Source organism: Pantherophis guttatus, chromosome 16 (genome assembly GCF_059756535.1).
Source record: "Pantherophis guttatus breed Tessera chromosome 16, ASM5975653v1, whole genome shotgun sequence".
NCBI lineage: Eukaryota > Metazoa > Chordata > Lepidosauria > Squamata > Colubridae > Pantherophis > Pantherophis guttatus.
Window position 1 is genome coordinate 2,431,125 of NC_142078.1, and position 12,681 is coordinate 2,443,805.

The 12,681-nt window shown below is 48.3% G+C and overlaps 1 pseudogene across 1 annotated transcript; it reads left to right on the forward strand.

The window, feature by feature from the left end:
• Nucleotides 1-2,784: 2,784 nt before the first annotated feature.
• LOC148111712 (uncharacterized) lies at nucleotides 2,785-4,960 on the forward strand (annotated as a pseudogene). Its single transcript, XR_015730160.1, has 2 exons — nucleotides 2,785-2,966; nucleotides 3,193-4,960. The product of XR_015730160.1 is annotated as an uncharacterized LOC148111712 (transcript).
• Nucleotides 4,961-12,681: the final 7,721 nt, after the last annotated feature.

Genomic DNA, 12,681 nt, shown 5'->3' on the forward strand with positions numbered 1-12,681 from the left:
TTGGTTCTGCTTCGTTCATCTTGGAGGTCGGTTGAAACCAAGATGGCCGCCATTCAAATTTTCGCGCGGGATCATCGTTTTTCTTCTTTGTAATGATTTTCTCCGCAGTCATATCACTCACTATTTTTGGATCTTTAGGTTTTTCATTGGTGATGTTTTTCTCTCTCGCTGCTCCGCTGTTCTTCAGCATATCTTGGAGGTTCGCGATGAGGCTTTCATCATTCTTCTGGCTTTTTAATAGTTTTAATATCTCTGACCTGAGTTCGTTATTTTCTATTTCGATTTCCTCCTGGTCATCAATTATTTCTTCGTCTTCAGTGGTGTATTCTTCGGATTCTCTCGAAATTGCATTCGTGGATTCGTTGATTATTTCTTGTTCCGTTTCCATTTCTTTGCTGTAGGCCCTGGTGTTGGGCCTATCTTTCTTAGACATTTTAAAGTTTTTATTGAGTCAATTAACCATCCTCTGCTACCAGTTTGTTGCAATGTTTTCAGGATCAGACTCAATAAGATTAGCAAGAGTTAAAGATTTAACTATATATTCTTTTATTTACATTAGGCATTCTATATTCACTGAATATTCACAGATAGAAGCAAGGGAAAGGGTGTAGGTAGCTCCTTATATATACAATGGGTGGAGCTATATGTGGGAGTGGTAAATTATGAATACATTAAGAAGTGAAGAATAAGTTAACCCCTGATACCCTGTCTGTACACTATTTACACATTAGAGAATAAGGCATTTACATCTGACACCCACATACCAAATAAAGAGCCTTCGTTAGGAGAGGAAAAACAAGCATTCTTCAACTTACAAAAGAGGCATGGACTACCATGTTAAAAGGGCTAAATATGTCATTTTAAATTAAATAAATAAATAAAAATAAATAAATTAGTGATGAAGCCTAAACTTAGGGCCGTGATGCTGGACCTATGGCATACCAGCCGTCGCCCCAGCTCAGCTCCACCATGTATGCAGATGTGCCTCCCGTCAACTGGTTTTCGGATCCTAGCAGCGCATAGGTGGGGGGGACAGGGGGCAGGTGCGGGGGCATGAGCGTTGCATCCTGGGAGTTAGCACACGTACTCCCACCCACACACCACATTTTGCGCCTGGGAGGCCGCCTGCACCAACCTGGAAGCCAAAAGGGGCACAGGTGGGGCTTTCCAGGGGCAAAATGGGGTGCCAATAGGTGACGGGTGTGTGTGTGTGTGTGTGTGTGCGGAGGGTGGGATCTCCTCAGTTTAACAACTGATTCGGTGAAACACATTTGCAAATGTAAAGTCTCCAATTCAGGAAGTCCTTTTTAGCTCCACACCAAACTTGGTGCCTGAGTTTGGAGATTAAGACGTGATTTAAATTAATCAGCCAATAATTAAAAGTAACAGGAAAAAGAGCTGGGTCTTCTCATTTTGTCTCTGCTTCCCTTTCCTAAGAAGAGGCCAAATGGGCATTTTCGTCCTTGCAATACAATTCTTGATAAATTGGCTGCAAATAGAGGGAAGATTTCCCAGAGTCCAGGAGCTCTTCTGAAGACTGACTAACCTCTTGAAGGCATCTTCACTCTGACAACTGACAGTAACTGGCAGTTTAGCCTGCATGGATGAGGTCATAAAGCCCTCAAATTCCCTAAGAGATGGCAGGTTCCCTATGAAACTTCACCTGCTCCACCTTTTCTTTCCAATGCCAGGCAAATGTCTGTAGGAGGCAACCAGACAAATCACTCAAGCTGCCCATTTCTCATCTTTTTTGCACAAAAGGCAGCTTTCTGGATGTAGACTGCATCTGCCAAAGGAAGCTCTACACATTAATGTAGCACCAGGTCAACTTCCCATCACATTCCCTTTGTGTTGCCGTGCTGTTTTGTATTTTGTTCCATCATCCCAGGTGAGCTCCCCCCATTATTTCTGCTTAAGTGCAGACATGGCCCCCAAGGCACATGACCCTCTTTTGGCCAAGTTCCAAATGTTGAGGGATAAAGCAGTTAGAGAAACCCAGAAAGAAACCAACTTGGATCCTGTCAAAATTGCATGAATTCCCGTTTCCTTTTTCCCAACAACGAGCTATTGACTTCTATGAGGAAATTCACCAGCAGGAAACATGTGCAGGAGGTTCTCCTCCTTAGCTCCTTTCTAACTGGAGATGGTCTGCTTTTGTGCATGAATTCCAAATTCTTACATCCAGGTTCAAGAATTTTCCTGCATCAAATGGAGGCCATGTAGTTACTATTTAAAAACAGACTTGAGTGAGTCAAACATAGCGAGTTTATTCATTTATTAGAATCCTGGATTTATTTTTACAAAGAAGGCGGAGAAGACATGCAACAAAATGAAGGGGAATATTTGGAGCTGAGGGTTGAACTGAGGGGTCTCTGGAGCTCTCTGAGCCCCCCTCCCTTCTAGCCATGAGGAAGGAAGCTACTTTGGGCAATGAAACGTCTGCAAGAAGAGAAGCCCAGAGGAGCCCCTCCCCCCCTCACGTCCAGCACAGCTTCCTCCTCTCTTCCCCCAACAACAACCCTGTGAGGTGGGCTGGACTGAAAAGGGGGCTGTCCAACCCTTGAACTCAGGGTCTCTGGCTTTCTCCCCTCCCAGCCTTCATCCCTGGCTCCCCTTCAGAGGTTGCTATGAGTTCGCAGCCCCAGAAGAGCCCCTGACCTCCCCCTCCCTCAATACAGAGGGTGCAGAGTGGGAGGAGAGCGGACGCCAAAGTTCAAGGTGAGCCCCGCCCCACTTCCACGTCCTCGGCACCACGCAGGCGCCATCTGGTTGATTGGAGGAAGTCGGACGCTGATTGGTCGTTCTGAAGAAGGCGGTGATTGGCAGGATGACTCCGTGGGGCGGATCCTCTGGATGAACAAGCGGAACTTCTGGAGAGAAAAGGGCATGAAGCCTCCACTTCCGGAACTAAAACGGGCAATGAGGGAGCTGCCTGAATCGGCGATAGAGGAGCGTGGATGATGCAGGTTGGGCGTAGGGGATGCTGGGAGTTGAAGTCCGGGAGCGTCTCTCTGGAGGCCTGGGAGCCCGAGGCCTAGTCTTGAGGGCGGGGAGAGAGACGGGAGGCTGGGATGGAGGCCGTGTCTGCCTGGAGAATGCCCGGGAGGACCGTGGGAGGCGGGGGCTTGGGCCTGGACCTCCCCTGTGGGGAAGGGGACGCAGCCGTGACCCTCTCCTCTTTCTCCCCTGCAGGAGGACAGAGGATGGAGGCGGATGCAGGAAAGAGGCGCCGCCCGAGAGGAGGAGGAGGACAGCAGGCCCTGCAGAGCAGCCCTGCCCGGTCCTGGCGCTGCTTCCCTGGGAGACTGCGGGGAACATCCGGGGGGCTCCGGGGCTGCAGGAGGGATGAGCCCAGGGGGATCCCGGGAAAGGTGGCTGCCTGGAGGGCGATGCGGGGAGGAGGAAATGGGCGGAGACCCCGAGATGAGCCTGGAGGGTGGAAGCTCCTTCGGAAGACCCCCAAAGGCCCGAAGGATCCAGGAGGAAGCAAAGAAATATCACTGCCCGGAATGTCAAAAATCCTTCAAAAGAAACAGAGATTTTCAAAGGCATCTAAGGATCCACACAGGAGAGAAACCTCATAAGTGCCTGGAGTGTGGAAAGAGCTTCAGTCGGAGGAGCAACATTTATAGACATCAAAGGATCCACTCAGGAGAAAAACCTCATAAATGCCTTGAGTGTGGAAAGAGCTTCAGTCAGAGGAGCAGCCTTTATACACATCAAAGGATCCATTGGGGAGAGAAACCTCATAAGTGCCTGGAGTGTGGAAAGAGCTTCAGTCGGAGGAGCAACCTTTATACACATCAAAGGATCCACTCAGGAGAAAAACCTCATACGTGCCTGGAGTGTGGAAAGAGCTTCAGTCGGAGGAGCAACCTTTATACACATCAAATGAACCACTCAGAAGAAAAACCTCATACGTGCCTGGAGTGTGGAAAGAGCTTCAGTCGGAGGAGCAACCTTTATACACATCAAAGGAGCCACTCAGGAGAAAAACCTCACAAGTGCCTGGAGTGTGGAAAGAGCTTCTGTCAGAGGAGCCACCTTTATACACATCAAAGAATCCACTGGAAAGAGAAACCGAATAAGTGCCTTGAGGGCGGAGGGTCCTTAGGAAGACCCAGGAATCTCCAAAGGATCCAGGAGAGAGAAAAAAAAATACGAATGCCCAGAATGTGAAAAATCCTTCAAAAGAAATGTAGATCTTCAAAGGCATTTAAGGATCCACACAGGAGAGAAACCATTTAAATGCCTGCAGTGTGGAAAGAGCTTTAGTACGAGAGGAATTCTGGATAGACATGAAAAGATTCACAGGAGAAAAACCACCTGCATCAAAGAATCCACTCAGGAGAGAAACCAATGCCTCGAGTGTGGAAAGAGCTTTATTGAGCATAGTAGCTTCTGTCGACACCAAAGAATTCACAGAGGAGAAAAATTATAAACATGAGTGTGAGAAGACCTTCAGAATGTTTCCCAGCAATTGAATTGAATTGCATGTTTTAATTTCATCAAGTGTGAAGAGGCACATAAGGAATTCGTCCTGAGTGCAGCAACTCTCGGTGTATCTACAAAGCAACAGAACAATGATATTCCTGATAATTATAATTCCAAGAAGAGGGTTGAGTAAAGGAGATATTAAGAAGGATAAATAATAACAGCCAAATAAGGGACTTTCCCAGGCTGAATAATAATGGACTTTCAATTTTACATGCTAGATGTTTCACTGGCTAAAGTGGTACCTTTTCACGATAGACTGTTGTGACTCGTGATGCCATTTCCCGAGTGAACGTTCTCCTTTTAAGGCAATGCTCTTTTCAGTGGTTACGCTTAATATTATGGGATGTTACTGTCCATGTCTCTGATATAGCTGTAACTGAGCAGAATCATTTCTTCAAGGAAATCAACCCTTGTTTTGTATTTTTTCTATTGTGTGGAGTATAAAATGAAACCCGATTCTGTGTCCTGGATTTCTTCTTTTCATTCAGGGAAATCTCTTAATACTCTTAATAGGTTGCCTTTAAATGGAGATCCCACCTGTTGCCTAATCGGAGGAAGTGTGCTTTGGGTGAATCTAGGGCTAATTTAGCCTTTATTATTGTGGGTGTGTAAGAGCTGCTCCCTGTCATTGTTTGATATAATCTATATGGGTTTTCCAAATATCAATACCATGTAAGACCCTCCCCAGACATCTGAAACTCCTGTCAATTGGATTCTCTCAATGGTCTCCTTGTCTTCCAGCAGAAACCGCTACAAGAGATCCCTAGATCCTGATTGGGATGTTGCCATTCTGGATCGCAGGGGGGGAGGGGTTGGGGGAGGCCTGGGTACATCTCTCACTTTATAACCCTTTTCCTGCCTATCCTGTACTTTATTTTCTTTCTGGGCCCAGGGATTGAGGCAGGTCAGTTGATCTGTGCAGGAATGGAGGTGAGAAAAACTATTTGTACTGCATTTTCCAACTTCCTCATAATGTTTTCTCTCAAAATGGAATCAACTATAGATTTAAAATCAACACAGTCTTGACATGCCGACCCCCCAGGAGAAAGGTAGACCTGAAACAACAATAAATATACCTACACATTATTATGTAAGTAGTAACTGAGCTGCTGCTATATTCCTTATTGGGGCCATTGAGGGCAACTAGAGTGAAACTTAATAAACCTCACTACCCAAAAATCTGGAGCAGCCACCCACTCGCTGTCTGCTAATGGGTAGCCTTTCCACAGTAATAGTTATTTGTAATAGTCATAATTACTTATATATTATTAATTCATTAATTATACTCTGTTTCCCCCAAAATAAGACATCCCCTGATAATAAGCCCAATCGGGCTTTTGAGCGCACGGCAATAAGGCCAAGCGCTTATTTCAGGGTTCAAAAAAATATAAGACAGGGTCTTATTTTCGGGAAACACGGTCATTAATTATTATATATTAATAGTCATCGTTAGGACCCAACCCAGTTGGGTCTAGTGATTAAGGCACCAGGGTAGAAAGCAAGAGACCCAGCCTCTCTTTCGGTCCAGCCCACCTCACAGGGTTGTTGTTGGGGGGGGGGAAAGAGGAGGAAGCTGTGTTTGGATAGGAGGGCTCCCTAGTGCTCTCTGGGCTTGTCTTCTTGCAGACGTTTAATTACCCAGACTAGCTACCTTCATCATTGCTAAACGGGATTGATGTCATGAGCTACATATATTCTTTCTTTTCTTGGATATGTTCTCCGCCTGGACTTATTTGTAAAAATAATAAAGGCAGGATCCCAAAAAATAAATAAACTCACTATGTGTGACTCACTCAAGTGTGTTTTTAAGAAGCATCTACATGGCCTCTATTTGATGCAGGAAAATTCTTGTTCCTGGATATAAGAATTCAGAATTCCTGCCCAAAAGCAGACCAGCTCCAGTTAAAGAGGACGTAAGGGTGAGAATCTCCTGCCAATGGTTCCTGCATGTGAATTTCCTCTCATTCCAACACATTATGATTGGAAAAAGGAAACAGGGAATCAGGCAATTTTGATAAGATCCAATTTGGTTTCTTTCTGGGTCCCTTTAACTGCTGGATCCCTCAACACTTGGAACTTGGGCAAAAGAGGGTCATGTGCCTTGGGGGTTCAGCATCATTAAACTCTGCAGGATTTGATTTTGGAAGAACTTCTTCAAGGGAGACAGGATTTCATTTTATGTCTGGATTGCTGTATGAGAAACGATGCCTGAAGTTCAAAATCCGAGGAGAGAATTTCTCCCTCTCTCTGCCTTTAAACTTGGCCCCATCTACCAATAGTTTGGGAGTCAGAAAAAGGGGTCTGCATCTAAGGAGAAATAACGGAGGGAGCTCACCTGGGAGGATGGAACAAAACCCAAAACAACATGGCAGCAGAAAGGGAACTCACAACAATTTTGCCAGCTCTGTGGTCATCAATTATCTCCAATTCACCTCTGGAGCCGTGTTTCGTCATCACAGTGAAGAAGCGGACAATTATTTTGGAGCAGGGCCTGATGAGAACTTTCCCCTTTCTCTGCATTCTTCATGCTTTGAAGGGCATCTGCCAGAACATTCATGCGCACCATGATGCCAGGGCAGCAAGATGGTGGAAAAAGGCAGAAAGGGAATTTTCCTTCCCTGGCCACAAGAGCATTGGCAATGCCCATAACTTCAAGGACCGGTTGTCCCTTCATTCAGGACTGCCATAAGAAATGGTTAAATGCGGGCTACCTCTAGAGCTATTGCGGCCATCCCAAAAATAATATATTTGCAGCGAGCCCTCTCTTTTAGTAACCCATTGAAGGATTTTCAGGCAAAACAATAAAAGTTTTTAGCCAGATTCTGGCCCTCTTTTAATCTGGTTTCCTTGAAGGTAGAGAGGAGGGGGTTTTTTTTGTTTGTTTGCTTATCGTGGACTGTTGGTTTGGAATTTATTCCTCAATTTAATGTTTGTTTATGTTTGTTTTATTTAATTTATATACTGCCCTACTCCCGAAGGACTCAGGGCGGTGAACAGCCACAAGATAAAACACATAAATACAAAATTTAAAAGCGGAATAAAACCGAATTAAACAATTTGGCGGTAGACAAATTTAAAACACCCCAATAATTTAAAACCGATTAAAATTTACATTTTAAAAAGGAAAAAGGGGAGAATTAGGCCAGGCCAGCCTGGTGGAATAAAAAGGTCTTGAGAGCGTGGCGGAAGGTGTGTAGGTCCGGGATCCTCCGAATCTCCAGGGGGAGCTCGTTCCAGATAGTGGGTGCCCCCACAGAGAAGGCTCTCCCCCGGAGGCCGCCAGTCGACATTGTTTGGCTGACGGCACCCGGAGGAGCCCCTCTCTATGGGAGCGTACCGGCCAGTGGGAGGCTACTGGTGGCAGCAGGCAGTCCCGTCAATAACCAGGTCCTAATTTAATCAGCAGCTGTGGAATTAGACAAAGTTTGTTGCCGTTTCCCTGGGCAAATGGCTTGGATCTTTTCTCCTGGTTCCCCTACTTGTGTGGTACTTTCAAAACTCCGGCCTTTTGAAGAGAAATTCTATGCTCCCCCCTCCTAAAAAAAATCAGGAGTTGGGCTGCATGCTGCAGCTCCTGAAAGCATCTGCCTTTTCATAAATAGGTGCTCCCCAACTCCTGATTCTTTTGCCTTTTGAACGTCTCAGAAAGTTTGGAAAACCTCTCAAGAAACGCCAAGGTCTCCAGTCTGTTTTCAATCCCCTTTCTAGTCTGGTCTCTTTGCTGCCGCCCAGAACTGTCCTCAACTGCAGACCAGGTCCCTATTGAGAAGGGAGACCCCGATAACCCCACGGTCCCAGACCGACTCTCCCATTCAGGGATGAAATCCAAACATTTTCCCTATGGTTTCTGTGGGTGCAGCTTGGTGGGCGTGGCTTGGTGGTCATGTGACCGGGTGGGCATGGCCACCTTGATGCACGTCACTCACTGTTAGTCCAGGAGATGTCATGGATGGAGTAAAATGTGGTGAAACTCACTTAACAACGCTCTTGCTTAGCCACCATAATTTTGGGCTCAATTGTGGTCATAATTGTGGGCACTGAGGGAGTCACTTTGTTGCAGCTGTCACTGAAGAAGATCTGCTGTTACCAGCCGCCGTGAGAGGTGGCTTGGTCACTGCTCTCCCGGGGCAGCGGCCTGAGACTCCTCTCCACTGTAGTGAGAGGACAGTGGAGTCCGGTTGACCCGTGCCGGAATGGTGAACTTTCTCTGCTGGACCTTTTTTAATCAGCACCATTGAATCCTTGGACTCATTCGTCTTCCCCAGACAGACTATAGGATGTATTCATCGGCTGAGCTCTTCGCGCTGCGAGACTCCCCCCTCTCGCAGGCCTGGCCCTCCATGTTATCGAGGGCCTATCTTGATGACGAATTTTGGAATCCCGAGAGATGGCATGCAGTTGAGGGTTTTTTTATTTAAATTTTTAATGAAAATTTTAAGGGGACCCGGGAGGAAGGGAGGGGGTTGTAAAAGTGGACCTGGGGGGGTCCAGATAGCTACTGAGCGGGGCGATAGGTTGATTGGTTGCAGCAGAGGGGTTGGGAAAGGAAATTTATCCAGGGAACAGGGGGGGCAACAGGAAGGGCAATGAAATTGAAATAATGAGTGGGAGGGGCAGGTATGATGGGCGCAGGGGGCCATATCATGTGTGGGGGTGTATGCACACGCTGTTTACGAGCAACTGCACACTCCGGCCCCCAATGTGCGACTCGTGGCCTGGGTTGTGCAGAGTCTCAGGCCCAGGGTCCGCGGCTGATGTTGTTTAATGCCAGGTCGGTTGTTAACAAAGCCCCCCTCATTTGTGATCTTATTTTGGAGGGGGGTGCGGACCTGGCAAGTATTACAGAGACCTGGTTGGGCCAAGAGGGGGGGTCCCCCTCATTGAAATGTGCCCACCAGGTTTCCGTGCATTTCATCAGCCAAGGGCCCAGGGGAGGGTGGGGGAGTGGCGGTGATTATTAGGGAAAGTCTTTGTCCGAGGGAGACCACTGTTCCTCAGATAGCCGGATGTGAGTCCCTTTTTGTGAAGTGGGGCCGTGGGGTGCAGATGGGTTTGCTGATTACATACCTGGCTCCCTGCCACGTGGTAGCGACCCTGCCCGAGCTACTTGACGTCATTGCCGAGGTGGCGGTTGATACCCCCAGACTTATTGTCATGGGGGATTTCAACCTTCCATTCGCGGGTGAGGCGTCAGAGGTGGCTCAGGAGTTCATGGCTTCCATGACGGCCATGGACCTGACCCAGTTAGTTCAAGGCCCCACTCACATAGGGGGACACACTCTGGACTTGATTTTTGTCTGTGGTCAGTGGTTGAATGATCTCGGTAGAGGGGACCTAGATATTAAACCCTTGTCATGGATAGATCATTCGCTCCTTCACTTGGACTTTCGTACTGCTTCCCCCCGCCGCAGGGAGACGGAACTGACCAGATGGTTCCATCCCAGACGCCTGATGGATCCCGAAAAGTTCCTGACGGAGCTTGGACCATTTCCTGAGACTCTGACACATGACTCGACAGAAGAGCTGGTGGCCGCCTGGGAGAGTGCGGCCGCCAGAGCTTTGGATCGCGTTGTGCCTTTGCGGCCTCTGACCCAATGCCGATCTCAATTGGCTCCTTGGTTCTCTGAGGAGCTGAGAGAGATGAAGCGTTGGAAAAGACGCCTAGAGAGCATTTGGAGGACTAGTCAATCCGATTCCGACCGGACACAGGTGAGGTCTTATATCAAGACCTACCTAGTGGCGATAAAAGCGGCGAAATCTAACCATTTCTCCGCTCTTATCGCATCTGCAGAGAACCGCCCAACTGCCCTGTTTAGGATGACCCACTCCCTTCTTCGGGGGGGGGGAGTGCGGGAAGATCCCTTGCAGGGTCATGCTGAGGATTTTGTGCAATTCCTGCATGATAAAGTCGCTCGGATTCGGGATGTCTTGGACTCCGATTGGATGAGTCCAGGGGAGGAGATGAGGGCAGGTCTTGAGAATATTATCTGGGAGGAGTTTGATCCTGTGGCTCCCGAGGATGTGGACAGGGTTCTGGGTAAGATTAGTGCCGCCACGTGTTTTTTGGACCCGTGTCCCTCCTGGTTGGTACTGGCCTCCCGGGAGGTTACACGAGGCTGGCTCCAGGGGATTATAACTGCTTCTCTGAGTGAGGGTGCCTTTCCTGCCACCTTGAAAGAGGCGGTAGTGAGGCCCCTCCTCAAGAAGCCTTCCCTGGACCCGGCTGAATTAGTCAAATACTGTCCGGTCTCCAACCTTCGTTTTGTGGCGAAGTTTGTTGAGAGCGTGGTGGCACGACAGATTCCCCGACACCTGGAGGAAGCTATCTATCTGGACCCGTGCCAGTCGGGCTTCAGGCAGGGGTACAGCACAGAAATGGCATTGGTCGCGTTGGTGAATGATCTCTGGAGGGCTCAGGACAGGGGTTGGTCCTCTGTCCTAGTCCTATTAGATCTCTCAGCAGCTTTTGATACCATCGACCATGGTATCATGCTGCAGCGGTTGAGGGGGTTAGGAATAGGGGGCACCGTTTTGCGGTGGTTCTCCTCCTTCCTCTCCGACCGCTCACAGTTTGTGTTGGCAGGGGGGCAGAAGTCGACCTCGAGGCACCTCGCATGGGGAGTGCCGCAAGGGTCGGTCCTCTCGCCCCTTCTGTTCAACATTTATGTGAAGCCGCTGGGTGAGATCATCCGTAGTTTTGGGGTGAAGTGTCATCTGTACGCTGATGATACTCAGCTGTACATCTCCACCCCAGACCACCCCAACGATGCCCTTGATGTGATGTCTCACTGCCTGAAAGCCGTGCGACTCTGGATGGGGAGGAACAGGTTCAGACTCAACCCCTCCAAGACTGAGTGGCTGTGGCTTCTGGCGTCCCGATATAGTCAGCAGGTGCCATCGCTGACTATTGGGGATGAATCTTTGCCCCCCACAGAGAGGGCTCACAATCTGGGTGTCCTCCTGGATGCACGGCTGTCTTTAGAAGAGCATATGACGGACGTGGCCAGGGGGGCCTTTTATCAGGTTCGCCTGATTTGCCAGTTTCAACCCTTTCTGGACCGGGATGCCTTGCGCACGGTCACTCACGCCCTTGTCACCTCCCGGCTGGACTATTGTAATGCTCTCTACATGGGGCTCCCCTTGAAGAGCACTCGGAGGCTCCAACTGGTCCAGAATGCGGCCGTGCGGGTGGTTATGGGCGCAACTCATTGTGCCCATGTGACACCCCTCCTGTGTGAGCTGCACTGGCTCCCAGTGGTCTTCCTGGTGCGATTCAAGGTGTTGGTTACCAACTTTAAAGCGCTCCATGGCACAGGACCCAGGTACCTTCGAGACCGACTTCTGCCACCAATAGCCTCCCACCGGCCAGTTCGCTCCCACAGAGAGGGTCTCCTCAGGGTGCCATCGGCCAAGTCATGTCGGCTGGCGACACCCAGGGGGAGGGCCTTCTCTGTGGGAGCCCCAGCCCTGTGGAATGAACTGCCCCCGGAAATTCGTAAGATTTCTGACCTCCGGGTATTTCGCTGCGCACTGAAGACCCTGCTGTTCCGCCAGGCCGGGCTATCGACATGATAATTTTAAATTGGGGTATTTTAAATTTCTGGGGTTTTAAATGGAGCCAAATTTATTTAATAATTTTAAATTTTAAATTGATGTTTGTCTTGTGTTTTTAAATAGGCTGTACACCGCCCTGAGTCCTTCGGGAGAAGGGCGATATAGAAATAAAATTATTATTATTATTATTATTATTATTATTATTATTATTATTATTATTATTATTATTACCTCATCCTCTCCGATGGGGTGCACGAGGCAGGCATCCGACTGGGTGGCGGTTACTGTCTCTCCCCAGCAATCGGTTTCTCCCAGTTCTCTGCTTCAGACATAGTTTGCAAGGTCCCCTCAGTAGGGCAAAGATTGCTTCTCTGGGTTGACCCTTTAAGTCAGAATGCAGATTTTAGCCAATACACAAGTGGGAAGAGGTTTTCTTTACTATTTCTTTTGAGAACCCGAACAAACATGCATTCCCACCACTACCCTTTAAAGTAAGACAACCCACATGACTATCATATAAATTCCTGCAGGTAAAGGGAATCTCAGGCCTCCTTGGCGCCAGGATATAGGTTGTAAAATATCTGATGACACAGGCCGTGCTAGTAAATCGAATGCAAGTCTCCCCCTTCT